The sequence below is a fragment of the Ictalurus punctatus genome, chromosome 13, assembly GCF_001660625.3.
Source record: "Ictalurus punctatus breed USDA103 chromosome 13, Coco_2.0, whole genome shotgun sequence".
Lineage (NCBI taxonomy): Eukaryota > Metazoa > Chordata > Actinopteri > Siluriformes > Ictaluridae > Ictalurus > Ictalurus punctatus.
In genome coordinates, this window is record NC_030428.2 from 22,445,750 (window position 1) to 22,461,734 (window position 15,985).

The following is a 15,985-nucleotide window of genomic DNA, read 5'->3' on the forward strand; positions in this document are numbered from 1 at the left end:
GGTAGTCAGTGGTACATCTTACACTGAAGCCCAGCTGGTATAAAAAGGGTTTGGATGAAATCCATCACTTCCCCTCCCTATTACCCACAAGCCACCTTGCCACCCATGTTGCCCCTAAGACCTCCCTAGTCTTAGGTCTTCCACTAGGTCCCATTTTATTCCCTTTGTAAATTTCTCCTCTCACCCAGCGCATACCTGGATGCCCACATGGCTGCTTTTGATCAGCTCGGACCTTGCTAGCTAATCAAAAGGGGCATGTGGGGCATTCGGGCGGCATGAGGCAAGAGAAGAAGTTTAGATAGGGGTTTGGGGCAGAGATGATGTGGGAGGAGGGGACTCCCCTGTGAGTCACTCCTCTGATGATCTCGGTCGGAGTGGCATGTGACAGCATGGAATCCACAGACTCCTCTGGAAACAGAGGCCCGACATGCTGACAGGAGAGAGAATAACAAGCGCCGGTCTAATCAGAGTGATGAGAAAGGAAGAGAAAGGAAGGGCTCATGGAGAAATGGAACACACACACGCACACTTACAGTGTTAGACTGACAGCCAGAGACGTTATATGTGATGCCTGCCGATCAAGAGAGCATAAAGTTTTGTGGCCATCTGTGTATAAATGCTGACTCCCATAGGTAGCAGAGTCAGAGAGTCAGACCTGTATCTGTGTGTGTATGTGTGTATGTCTATGAATCCACTATTTATGATCTGTGGGTGCCCTTGACTTAATGTTTGCTCTTTAAAGGGTTTGAGGTTAAACCAACCCTTCAACTATTTTCCCTGGACAGTTTGACACAAAGATTACTTCACTAGCATACAAGTGGTTTCTGTTGCTAGAATTTCTTGGTGTGTTGGCTATTGGTAGAATGACACCACCACAAATGTCTGCTTTTACATGGGCATCAGTGCGTAAACCAATATTACACTTAAGCAAATTAAATTTATAAAAATGTACAAAATGTTGACTTTCCTGTAAATGTAGTCAATCAGCCAAGGCATGTCAGGTGTCTGAAGTTTGCCTTGAGTTTTGGCCTGGAGCTAAGTGAGTGGAGTAGTGAGTAACACTTATATCCAGTTTATATTAATGTATAAAGGATACTACACACTTGCCTTATTCATTCATTCATTCATTTATTATGAGTAACTGCTTTATCCTGGTCAGAGCCGGGTGGCTCAGGAGCACAGTTCATATATATGGTGAATGGTGGCTTAGGCTTAGTGGTTAGCACGTTTGCCTCACACTTCCAGGGTTGGGGGTTCGATTCCTGCCTCTGCCATATGTGCACAAAGTTTGCATGTCCTCCCCATGCTTCAGGGGTTTCCTCCAGGGTCCTCAGATTTCCTCCCCATTTCAAAGACATTGTAGGCTGATTTGCACCACAAAATTGTCTGTAGTGTGTGAATGTCTGGGACAAACCTCCCTGTGATTCGATTGTCCCCTGCGATGGGTTGGCATCCCGTCTAGGGTGTCCCCCGCCTTGTGCCCCGAGTTCCCTGGGATAAGCTCCAGGTTCCCTGAGACCCTATATAGGATAAGCAGTAGAGAAAATTTGATCGATAGATAGTAGTGACCCTATACATATAACCCACCCTGACCATCACACATTTATGTTAATGTAGCTTAAACATGTTTTTGAATCCTGTGTTCTCTACAACTGTTGAATTTGTTTTGATTGAATCAGTCAGAAATCAGCTTTGGTAAATGGTCTGCACTTATATATAGTACTGTTTTAACCTTTCACCCATTCACACACACACTCACGGTAGCAGAGCTGCCATGCAAGGCGCTAACTTGCCATCAGGAGCAGCTTGGGGTTCAGTGTTTTGCCCAAGGACACTTCGGTATGTGGAGTCACGTGGGCCGGGAATCAAACTGCCAACCCTACGATTAGTGGACAACCCGCTCTACCAGCTGAGCCACAGCCACAACTGCTTTCACAAGCAGAGAGAGAGAGAGGAGTCTTCTTCATGTTTTTGTCTTTTGTTCCCTGAGTGGAGCTACCTTTGTACAGTGAAGGCTCCTTGAGGTCTAGGACTCCTGCATGTTCTCCCAAGTGGAGCAAGCTCAGGTCGGGAGGATGAGGAGGATCATCCAGGAGAAAGCTCCCACAGAGACGGACAGAGCTCCTGCATGATGTTGGGCCTGTGCTGTCCCTGAGAACATGGCAGCCACACCTCCCACAGCTGCTGTAATGAGTTTTATCAGCAGCTTAAGCTCCCCAGCCGTGCTCTCCTGCAGGTGATGAAGACAGGGAGAGCTCAGAGCTCAGCAGCCCCACACACTATGGTACTGAGCAGTGAGGAAAAGCTGTGTATACCAGCTAGGAGAGAGACTGAAACATGGCTCTGAACTCCTCAAGGCCTCAAATCAGTCCTCAGAGTCATTTATTTTCTGTCTTGCTGTGAGGTATTTTTCTACCTTCAACTTCCTCCTGTGGGTGTTTGTAAATCAGCCGTTGAACCTATTAAATGTAGTCACTTTGGAGACTAGTTTAAGTGATTTCTATCTTCACAGGGCTTACGTAGATGTTATTTTACATCATAGCACAATGTTTAACACTCCAATCTGTTTGGTCAGAAGGTGTTGATTCATTTTCAGCTCTGACAGTAGTGAAGTCTGCAAGTCAAATGTTATATAAATTTTACACAAAAATTTCTATAAATGCCCTCATTATAATACATTTCTAAAGTACACCAGTATACTTGTATGGTGGATGTTCCATATAAACTGATAAAAACACGTGTAATTGTTCATATGGTGAAGTATTCAGTGAGGAGACTTTATTTCTCCAGCGTTAGCACTTCGTAAAGGTACGATGCAAGTCACTAGTCACTGCACTATGAAGTCGCCAGCACATTAATTATTTCTTTCAAACCGTCAGATTTATTGACATAAATAGGTTACAAACCATCAGACCACAGTTACATTTTGGTCAGGCATGAGGTCAAAGGTCATACCTGAGTTGATTTCAGTTGGTAGCCAACTGGTGCCAGACAATTCATTCCTAACTAAACACATTACACTACACATTCTTTAGCGCTAGCTGTGCAACACATCCTCAGTTCATCTTCATGTACTTTATGCTCATCATCAGATTTCTTCTTTTGTTCTACAGTTTCATAATGTTTCTTTTTTTGTGTGATAAAGTTTAAAACCAGTTCTGGGTCTGCTTGATGCGAAATCCCACTTTGCACTCAGTGCACATCCATTTTGTGTGATGCATCTTCCTATCTCCTCAGCACTCATTTACTGTTTAGCCTTGGTACTCTGAAATGTGTAAAAATGAAAACTATGTGAACGTAGAACAACATTTGTAATAAAATAACAAAAGAAAACTGTGACAATCTATCGCCTTAGTTCTGTTTTCATTATGGTGTGTGTATATTATATGTATATGCACAGTGGTTACTGTTTAAAATCATCATATTTTTGCATATTACATATTATAAAATGTGTACATTTTTTATTTAGATTAATGCATTTGTAAATTCACATTCTGTATCATGTTACTTGTAGTAAAATCTGAAAATATTTGTACAAGAACCAACCTTGATCATCAGAAAAACAGTTTTTGATGAGCTGTGCGATCCCAAATTTCAACAGGAGCCACAGTTGTTGCATTACTTTCTGTGTGCTACTTTTTTTGCACCATCCCCTGAACAACACTTAGCATTTAAAAAAAAAAAAAAAAAAAGTGTAAAGGTTCCTTCTGTGAACTTTAATGCACCTTGTGAAATGAGAGAAGAAAAGAAGAAGAAAAAATGGGTGGTTTCCCACAACAGCTCACTGTGCCTGAAAGGGTTCAATGATTATGCACATGATATCAAATGAAATAAGAATGAATACACATTTCCATTCAGCTTACATTCATTCCTGCCTTTTTTTAAACTTTATATTTTCCATATCTACAGGATATATTTTGCTAGCATAATCTCCTCATTCTTTGTCACTGTTTTCTCCCTCTCCCTTACTCCATCTCGTTCCCTCTCTGTGTCTCTCTTTCCATCATAACATGAGGACACTTGAATAAATCTGTGCAGAGTCAGGGCTCTGCTCTCTCCTCTCTATTTCTGTGCATGCGCTTATATAAAAGCCATTCACATCACCTTACATAAGACACCATCATTTATATATGCAAATGCAACCATCTCAAACTTCTGAACAGAGATAAGAGTGCAGAGGGCAACAGGAATGGCACTCCTTAACAAAATACATTCCTTCGCTCTGATCCTACCTAACACACATACAGCACATACACACACATACACATGCTCACTTAGAGTTGGCTTCATCAAAACCAGGCCACTCATCTATATTTCACTTTGGCTTGTTCTTTCAAGCATTTTGCTGGCACGCTTTGATCACAGAAGACAAAAGTGTTCATATCTTTGTGAGCAGTTTGCAGGTTAGTTCACGATGAGGGGGGTTCACACCCTCAGAGACACATTTTCAGCCTCGAAATTAAACCTCTGTCTCCATTAGCTCTCCAGTCCATCTCACCAGGACTGAGATTTTTATGAGGTTTAAATAGGTTTAGAAGGGGAAAAGAATATACATCTGGGTGAAAAGTTAAAACTGACGATGGAGATTCAAAGGAGGAGGTCACATTACTGTACCATTCCACGTATCTCTTACACGCACATTTGTTATATTCATTTCAATCATGTTTGAAATACAGCCTTGACCAACAGACATTGACACCATGCAGACTTACAGAAATCTGGGTGTAGATTTAGATCTTTAAGCAGTCCGTCCAGTCTTTTGCGAATGCAGAAATGAACGCAAAACCGAGCAAACTCCGCAATATTCGGAGGAACTTGCAATTTTTCAAACTTACTGCAGATTTGGACCAAGGTGCATCATGTGACATAATCATGAAGCACATTCACTCAAAGCCCTCTTCGATTCATGTGCATTGAACATGAGTACAGCTAAAAAGTCTTGTTTACCAACAAACATCACCTCTGCAAGTTGCATCACAATTTTTGAAAAAATCTGCAGCAAGATCAAGCATTTTTGTCACAACAATCACACACAAAAAAAAAATCCACGAAATCCTGTATGGACTTATAGATTGTATACAGACCAAAAACACGTTTATGATTCTCCTATGTTTCTAAGTTCCTACAAACGTTCTCATATCTACAGTGGTGTGGTCAACATGAGAAATGAAGACACGCATGAAGCAAAGGGATCGGGTGGGGTGAGTAGGGGAGGGGGTGTGGATTTATGGTTTTGGTCTGCAGACTCATTGTTTAAATGAGTGTACTTGACCTTCTGTCCGTTTTGGAAGATCTGGAACATGTTATTGACTCCAATTTTCCCTTTCCAGCTCCGGTCCAATCCTGCCGCCTCCTCTCACAATTACCCTCTCTCCCACGGCTCCCCATCAGATTTAACTAAAGGTCAACATCTTTTTTGGCCCTCTCAGCCTAACAGAGCCACTTCCTTACATTTCAATAGCGGAAATACTTGTGACTTTGAAAGTTGTTCGAACTGTGCTGCACATCGTGCTGATTCTAGAAAGATCCAATAAGACTGCACATGCACCCTCTGAGTCCTGTCAGTCTGGTGTAATGTCAAAGCATTATCAGGTATTCATACAAACATATGGAATTTATGTATTAACACATGCCAGATTTCCTTCTTGGACACAGACAGGGCAGTAATAGGGGTGAAGCTGTTCACAAAATCCACTGTGCTGGATCACTGGAATAAGTCAGAAAGAGTAACTATGAAAGTGGGGACCTTTTCTGAATTCATAGCTTAAGATTGCCATCCTGTGGTCATGGAAGGACGTGCAGTTTCAGCAAAGCGCCTACTATTTGTTGGTTGTAATTCTTAGGTAATTTTAACTGTTACTTTCTTACGTACACTTTGAAAATTGATAACTTATTTTGTGTGTTCGGGTAGGTTTTAAAACGTTAATTAGATCAATAGACATCTACCTCAATCATTCATGATTCATGATGAAAAATATATCAATATTTACATGTCAACATTACAGGTCACAGTAAATGCTACATCCACTAAATCTAAAAAGAAATTAAATGTATAATAATAATAATAATGATAAGAGGAAGAAGAAGAAGAAGAAGAAGAAGAAGAAGAAGAAGAAGAAGAAGAAGAGGAAGAAGAAGAATTTATTTATTGATATTATTATTATTATTATTATTATTATTATTATTATTATTATTATTATTATTATTATTATTATTATCATTGTTGTTGTTATTATTATTATTATTATTATTATTATTATTATTATTATTATTATTATTATTATTATTATTATATGTAGTGGCTCTAGCATTTAGTATTATCCCAAAATCTTTTTTTTGTTTGTTTGTTTTTGTTTTTTTTCACTGACCAGTTTAAAAAAAAAAAAAAAAATCAGAGAAAATCACATATTATCTAGTATGTTGTGGCTGAATATTGTCTCAGTCTCAGTGATTATTCCTATACTACATTATTGATATATGATAAAAAAATATATAAGATCTTATATGAGAACATTGAAATCATACAAATCATCTTGGATGAAGTTATTTTCCAGTGAAGTGAGAATATTTATTTGATAACCATCATCACTAAATCCTCCCACAATACTAAATGTGGTACCTCCTAACAAAGTACTAGTCCAGGTAAAAGGAGGTAATGTTTAACATATTTGCTCAAGTCTAGTTATTTACACTTTTTAAGCTACTATTTAAGCATTGCTATTTCTTAGGATTGCTGCTAAAAATAAATAAATAAATAAATAAAACAATAAAAAAAAGAAATAAATAAAAGAGGACAGACAGGTGTCTATAGTCCAATGTAGGGCAGAGTAAAAGCTGTTTGGATAAAATCTAACCTGTCTGCGTGTAACAGAAAAGAGAGAGTCTAAAGATCACCTGCCTGCCTTTTTCAAGTTAAAAAGTCCAAAATGAAAGCCACAGCAGACCTGTTTAAATTAGCCTTTCCCCCTGGTGCCTTTAAATCAAATAAAACACAACAGTCTGAGTCCAAACAAGTTAAAAGAACGTCCTTGCGGGTTTTATCCACTAAAGCAATAGTAACTAGAGCAACCTTCTCAAAGGCTAAAGCGTCCCAGTGGCCCAACACTCAATAAAGATTTGGCTACTTAAGAAGGTCGAAACAGCAAGCCATTAAAGGGCTTGACATGGACCCAGCTAGCACACTGCTTTCGCCATCACTCACAGACAGCTAATGCAATTTCTCACTGATGGTCTGTCTCATCTGAGCCACTGATAGGTTTAGGCTGATGCATGATGCAAATGACACAGCAGTTGAGATGTAGACCTATGTATATATCTTCATCACCTGCAGGTTCTCTCTGCATGGCACTCATCCCTTGAGACTCTCTTATTCACTTTCACTTCATCCTTTCTCCTTCTGAATGACGGCCTGATTTTCAGCTAAAAGCTTGATGTTGAGATATTGCAGTAGGTCTATAGAGATTTGATCTATTCTGAAAGCAGGGGTACAACAGAAGCTAAGCACTCATATTTTTTTCATATTTCATATTATGTTGCTACTGATTGCATTTTCTCTTGAAAATAGTTTGAAATACTTTCAAATCGCTCTTTGATCCAAATTTTGCTGCTAGCTTCTAATTTCCAGCTCCATGAACTCAAAATTCAGCATGACTGCGCCCACATTATTGGACTATTAGTTAATTAAAAGTTGCTTTATGCCAATAATGAGTCATTATAGAGACTCATTTTTAATTCATGGGGCTCTGGGAGTAAAACTTCTCTGCTCTGTTAACTGTCAGAGCTCTGTCTTGTCAGATATGAGTCAGTTTGGAGTGACTGTGCCACTTCAAACGTCCAGCTTTAATTAAGGATGAAAGACGACGGGTTTGAGAGCAGACCAGACATTCTTCTCTTCCCTCAATCATTTTGCAGCCAAAGCAGCATCTAATGTCACATTACATAACCAAATTTCATAAAGCTAGAGTTATTTGTTTTAAAAGTCCAGTCAAGAAACTTCATATAACTTACAGTATCCTGCATTACACTGCAGTGCTGTTCAGTTCTTGACATTGTTTGGTCCAAAGATGTTGATTCATTGTCTGTGACATATTAATGCTCCTGTTCTAATTTACAGTATTATTGTTTCTATAATAACAGCTCAATCACAGGGACTGTTACGTTTGTATAGTGAACACTCCACACAATCTAAGAGTAATAAAAAGATTTTTAAAAATTATTATTATTAATAATAATAATAATAATAATAATAATAATAATAATAATAATAATAATAATAATAATAATAATAATTTTATTTAACAAGATCAATCAAACTGTTGATATTGTGAAACTTTAGATTTTTATCGCACCAGTTGCTCCAGGATTTTGTGATTGCAGAAATGAATGCAATAATCAAAGAAACTGTGCAATATTCGGAGGAGCTTGTAATTTCTCAAAATTACCACAGATTTGGGCTAAGACATGTCATGGGACATCATCACAACACACATTCAGCCAAAACCCTCTTCCATTTACGTGCGTCGAACATGAGTATGACTAAAAGGTCTCATTTACCAACAAACATCACCGTGAAAGGTCGTGCAAAACAATTTCTTGCAATTGCAATTTCAAAAAAACACTCAGAAAACCTCCACAAAGTGCATCATAAATTTTGAAAAAAGCCACAGCAAAATCAAGCGTTTGGGGCTGCAACAATCACAAAAAAAAATAATAACTCTGCGACTGTTTAACGCTCGTCTCTGGTTTCAACTCTTTATAACATACAGTAATTTTACAGAGTCTTTAAGATGGATTTCCAGTTTCTTCCTAAGATGATCATCTCCATTTGTTGTTGTTTGCTGGGTTTTTTTTTTGTTTGTTTGTTTGTTTGCTTTGTTTTTCCCAAAGAGGGAATATATATATATATATATATATATATATATATATATATATATATATATATATATATATATATATATATATATATATATATATATATACACACACACACACATATTTATTCTCTCTCTCTCTCTCTCTCTCTCTCTCTCTCTATATATATATATATATATATATATATATATATATATATATATATATATATATATATATATACTCTAAAATGTCAGTCTTATTTTATGTTACTAACATTTTAACAACATTGAATTTATTATCTTAATCTTGGTTTAGCTTTTTTAGTAAAAGTGGAAATACATGAGAGTTGTGATATATACTAACTTTAATTTTACATTCTTTTTTCTCACATCACCAATACGGTCTCATACCTGCAAATTCATAACAACTTGCCAGACTCAGTCACGTGTTCTGAAGGTTTGCATTAGAAATGGTGTCAGAGCTTGTCCTCTTCTTTTACAGCTTCATTTTTTAACAAAATCCAAATACTTCACCCTTGCTTGTTTTGAAATTTGTATTTGTTTTGTTTATTTTTAACAAGATTTTGTTGATCAAAAGAGCAAAATCATCATTTAGTGTTTTGTCTTAAAAATAAGAACAATGTTTCACGCATGATTCAGTGGGTGGGTGGGGGGGGGGTGCAATTAAACTGTGATGAGATGACTACAATCATTATATATTTAATCTTTAAACATCAAATATTCATTTTAAATTTATAAGTAGTGTCATTAATTAATTATTAGACACACATTAGACTTGGCCTTACTTTCAACTTTCAAATGAAAATAAAACTGATAGCAGGAATGTTTCAGAGAAGCTAGCAGTGTTACATTCTGACTGTCTTTGTGAGCTTCAAGCACAATTGCACTTATTTACAAATGTCTCTCAGCTATGATTTACTTGTTGTTTGATTTCTTTTCAGCAGGAGCAGCAAATCTACAGAACAAAGAGACAATTATTTCCTCCTTGTAGACGCAGATGCAACTTTGACAGTGTTCGCTTTTGAAGTGTCGTTCGCTGGCGTTGGCCCCTGTTTTTATATTTTGTTTGTTTTTGCACTTTTGACTGACATGCTTTTGTTTGCTGTTTGTCAGGCCGCAATCAAGGCTGCAGCTCCACGATTACAAGCTTACATCAAAGTTCCTCTTTCCCTCCGCATCCTCTGCCCTGGTGGCTCCCAGAGGAGCTGTCTGCTCAGACATGTGACAGAGAGAAAGAGAGAGAGAGAGAGAGAGAGAGAGAGAGAGAGAGAGAGAGAGAGAGAGAGAGAGAGAGAGAGAGAGAGAGAGAGATAGAGCAAGGCTGTGGGTTCTACAGGTTCTGCTTCATGGCCCTGAGTATTAGCACTGTTCTCTTTGTTGCCGCTGTCATGCGTAAGGAGATAAAGTTGAGGAGGGGCCCTGATGTGGAGTCTTCCAGGGCCGACATCGCTAATCTTCTCTTCCCCTCAATCCTCTTCTCCCCTCTCCAGCTGCACCACCAGTCCCTGCGCTAAATCCGCCATATCTCCCTCCCAGGACCTCGGCTCTTGTGTTTGAACAATGCCCTCTTAGCAGGGCCTGGACAGCAGCCCAAGAGTCTCTCTCTCAGTCTCTTTCTTTCTCTTCCTTATGAGGATGCTGCAAGTGCACAGTGTCAGCATTGAGTAAGAAAACATCCCGGTGGCCTTTTATTTATTTGTTTGTTTGTTTGTTTGTTTGTTTGTTTGTTTGTTTGTTTATAACAAATCCAATCTTATGCAATATGTGTGATGATTTCATGTGATTCTTACACTTTTATTCTAACATCTTGTATACTTTTATTAATAACTTCTCATAGTAAGGCGTATTAAACATTTTGCTGGATTTATCAAAGTAGATAAAGGTAAAAAAGAAAGAAAGAAAGAAAACAGATGTACCTGAATGTCATATTGCATGCAAAGCACCATTAGTTTCTTAAATAAAGAAAAATAAATTATAAAAAGACAAAAAAAAGTCGTGTGTGTGTGTGTGTGTGTGTGTGTGTGTGTGTGTGTGTGTGTGTGTGTGTGTGTGTGTGTGTGTGTGTGTGTGTGTGTGTGTGTGTGTGTGTGTGTGTGAAGACAGGACAGTCGTGGGAATAAGCGCTGTGCCGAATGCCAGCTTCTTGTCTCCTCCTCTGTCAAGTTGAGTCCTCAAATCTAATTTGAATGCTAATTATTTTGGTCAGTTTATAAACCATAGATCAACCCAGTGTCTTGGTTTTTTCCCCTCTCTCTTTCTCTCTCTTCATCTCTGTGAATACTGGAGCACAGCCCCCTGAGGATCGGAATCACCTTGCCTTCCAACTTGTCTCCTGTCTCAGCTTCTTTCATTATACAACACATGACCTATCACATATTCCTCTTTTACCGCCATTCAGGCCTTGTTGCCAGCCATCAGTGAAGGGGGAAAAAAGCATTCTACTCGTTTCATCTTTCCTTCAGCTTTCGTCCTGTTACCCTCTCTCTCTCTCTCTCTCTCTCTCTCTCTCTCTCTCTCTCTCTCTCTCTCTCTCTCTCTCTCTGAAACATCTCTTGCCAATTGCGTTCTCTGCTTTTCCCCTGTGGAGCAAGCTGCATCTTCAGAGCTGACAATTCGTACTTCTTTTATTGTAACATTTTCCCCCTTCTTCTTCTTTTCACTCAATGAAAACATTGCAGAAAGCCACACCAAAACCACATCTGCGCAGCTTCTAAAAGAGACGCAGCTCGAAGTCTGAAGTGTCTGAAGCTGTCATATATGAAACAAAGAGCTCCAGATGCTCTGTATCAGTTACTCAGCTATTCATATCAACTCTACTCTAATTTTACAATCACTCAAGTTGGAAGGATGGAAGGATGGAAGGATGGATGGACATATTGATGGATATATGCATGAATGGATGGCTGGATATATGGGGATGGATATACAGGTGGATGGATATACAAATGGTTTTAGGAATGGATGAATGGATTAGTGGATATATGTGTGCATATATCGATGGATGGATGGATGGATGGATGGATGGATATATGAATGGATATAGGGATGGATATAGGGATGGATATAGGGATGGATATAGGGATAGATATAGGGATAGATATAGGGATGGATGGACATGTGAATGGATATAGGGATGGATGGTTTGATATATGGATAGATTATATGGATGGATGGATGGATGGATGGATGGATGGATGGATGGATATATGGATTATATTGGTGGATATATGGACGGATAAGTGGATGGATGGATGGATGGATATATATGAATGGATATAGGCATGGATGGATACGTGAATGGATATAGGGATGGATGGTTGGATATATGAATAGATTATATGGATGGATAAATGAATGGATAGATTATATTGGTGGATATGTGGACGGATGGATGGATTGATGGATTATATTGGTCGATATATGGATGGATAAGTAGATGGATGGATAGATGAATGGATGGATAGCTAGATATACAGATGTATTCAAAGATTATATAATAAATACTCACATACTTATACTCACTATACATATATGCATACATACACACAAAAAGACATTATTCAGCTTTTTTTTTTAAAAATAATCAGTTCTGGTTTCTAATACAATAAAAAACACAATGTCATTCAACATGTTTACAATGCTGTTCAAAAAGATATTCGAAATCCCTCCTCCATTGTCAGACACTACAAAAGAGTTTATCTTTCAAAAAAAAGTGTGAAGATACTATTCCCTGGGTCAAATAAAAGTCCGACCTTTCCGTGTGTGTGGCGTGTTACAGATACTAGTATAAAGGGTTCGAGTGTAATCGAAGGCTGCAGCCTCGCTCAAGGTCTGGAGAGAGCTTCCCCTTGCTCCCAACACCTTTATCTCACTCAGCTGGTGCTAGAGAGAGCCTTGGGATGATGAAAAAGTCATTCTATAGCTTTTGTTCCTTCTAATTGTAGTCAGACTTAGAGATAAGTGTGTATGGCATGATGCAAGAAAATCAGTGAAGCTGGAATCCCACGTCCTATAATACAAACACAAACACGCACACACATTTATGCTCATCAGCAATGCCGTGCATCATTAACAGTGCAGAAGGAGGGAGAAGTCTGAGTGTGTGTGTGTGTGTGTGTGTTTCAGTGATGGGGGAGGTTCCACATTGCAAAAGCACTTGACACTTTGCCATCAGAATTAGTGGCTTCTTTTCTTATTTGTTTTGATGGGCAAATCACAAGGCTTTCATCTCTGCATATTTAAAGATGACACCCCAAACCGGCAGCTTGTGCTATTGTTCTTTCCCCGAGCTTATTCAACACACTCACATTGTCGCCACTCAAAGGAAGGGCTGCTCCTAATTTAAAGGTATTTATTAAAATTCAGACTAGCCATTACACCGCTGCACATGAGGGGAAACAGCAAAGGGAGAGAGAGAGAGAGAGAGAGAGAGAGAGAGAGAGAGAGAGAGAGAGAGAAAGGTGGGGGGGGGGACCCGAACAAGCTGCTTAATCAAAAGTTAATTGTACAATTTTCATGCAGATGAGCACCGCATATACGTGATTCCCAGCTCTGCGATTATTAAAATAAAGAAATGAGCGTTATAGAAAATGTGGTGAGACTCCACAGACGGTAAACAATCAGGGCAAGTTTAATTTGTGGTAAACAAAATGGAGATACACAAGGGGTCTGGGAAGGAGAGGATAAGGTTAAATTAAATTTGCAAATGTACAGACACAAGGCGTTTTGTGTTGGAGTGCAGCAATTACAGGCATGCTTTAATGAAGCAGGGTCTGGTGGCAGGGGACGCATTCAGCCGGCACACGACCTACAAGCAAAACCTCCTACTGAACACCAAATTATAGCAGCAACTTAATAAACTGGCTGACTGGTGAGTTCTGTAAAGCCTTTCTCTCACACACACATACACACAACACACAAACATAGAAACACTGAGAGAAATGATTGCATACATGTGCTACAAATGGCCTGGTTATCTATATCTGTATAGTATATCACTGCAGGGTTGTGAGATTGATCAATTCACATGCCGGATTGCATGATAAACTGCATGCACAAGAAACATCACATATAGTGATGAGATCAGGATCAACTACAATCAAAAATGTTATAGTTGTTATGGTTTATATCATTTATTACTATTTACACCACAGCAGTGTTGAAGTCTTGAATCTGACTGGTCAGAAGGTGTTTATTAACTTTCAGGAACAGCAGCTCGGACAGTAGTGCTGGCTGTAATTCAAATCACAGGTTTATTTTAATGCACAACAGAGGAGCACAGTGGTTTAGTGGTTAGCACGTGTGCCACACACTTCCAGGGTTGGGGGTTTGAATGTTCTCCCCAGTCACATCCTCCTCGAGCAACTTCTCGAGGCAGGGTATCATGTGGATAGGCTTAATGTATCCTGGGATAGACTCCAGGTGTCCCTGTGTAGGATAAGTGTTATGAAAAAACGGATGATTGGATATTAATACACTCATTCTCATACGTTAATATGTTTTTATAGCTAACTCATAGGGACTCGTATTGTGAATTAAACAAAAGAAATGTGTGTTGTGGTGTTTCCCCAAAAAGTTATTTTTTTTATTTATTTTGAGAGGAGACATTTTGTGAGCTCTTTTATAAGGAGTCTCCAGTGTCAGCACTTTTTAACTGTCAGAGGAAAATCTGTAACTATAGGATGGAAGGTTGTGGGTGTATTAGTAATCAAATAAGCTGTGTTTTGTTTTGTTCTGTTTTATTAACCTGAAGAGAGAAAAACAGAAAAGTTGTAGAGGGAATGATTGTTTATAGTTGTTATAAGTTATTTTTAACTTATTTTGGGGACTTTCACAACCTTAAACGTAACTATAAATATATAAAAGGTTAGACTTATCATACTTTATAATACTGTTGAATTCTAAAATGGCAGCTTGGGTGGTAGCTCTAGCTGTATTTCAATTAACAGGTTAAAATGTGCTTGATTTAATCGGTTATGATTTCTATAGTAAAAGCTCATTCACCAGGCCGCTCCATATAATCTAAGGATAATAATTAATTACTTTTAAACTGTGATATTTTGCACACAAAAAAATATATATATATTATTGATGCTATGGTGAAGCTTTCTGTATTTATGGAAGTCTTGTGTGTCAGAGGTTTGTACTGGTTGATAAGGTTTACACCATGGATCTTTAGGACACTATCTTCAGGACAGAGTGCTAACATCACACCATCATGCTGATTATTTTCCTATAACAGCACAATGTTTTATTGCTTATTTATTAGTATTGTGTGGTCCTTATTTATAATTATATGGTTATCGTTCTGTAACTAGGCTTTCAAACAAAGCCCTTAGTACTCAGCTTTGTATTTGGATTCAATTCTGTCTCTGCTGTCAGTGCCTGAATGTAAAAATCACAAAAGAATAAATAGAGACATTACACACTCAAAGACATACAAGTTCCAAATGTAACCGTATGCATAATGTTTGTGTAAACCCCACAGTGCTTTGTTAAAGACAGAACTCAGTGCACATCTAAGGCGAGAGATATATTAGTTCATATCTACAATTGCTTATGAGTGGATTTGAATGTTGCCCCTGTTCGTAAATGGTGCTGGCAAAGCTTCGTCTCAAATGCCCAATTCCATTAGGATGTGCTTGGGAATGAATCCATGGTTTCATCTTAACCTCCTGCAGTGTTTAATACTTCTGTATGAAATAAGAAATACAAAAAAGAATTTGTCTTGATCACATGTAGAGGAAAGTAAAACTAGCATTGGTGCATGCTTTTATGTTGATCCCTCTAGCTTCGTAATTTTATTTTCAGTGAAAATGCTGATTCTGGGGGAAAAGAAAAAAGAAAAGAAAAGGTTAAAATAACTGCTTTACACATTTATTATTATTAGTAGTAGTAGTAGTAGTAGTAGTAGTAGTAGTAGTAGTAGTATTGGATCAAATAAAGTATGTTGAAGACAAGCAATAACTGCACAAACGGTAGAGCTGACTAAAAATTATTTCAACTTAATACTGACACCTAGTGGTGAACTCATATGGTTGCAAGAGGGAAGTGAAAATTATGTTTAATTCTGCTCTTTCCACCTGATGAACTAATTTGGAGGTGACAAGGGA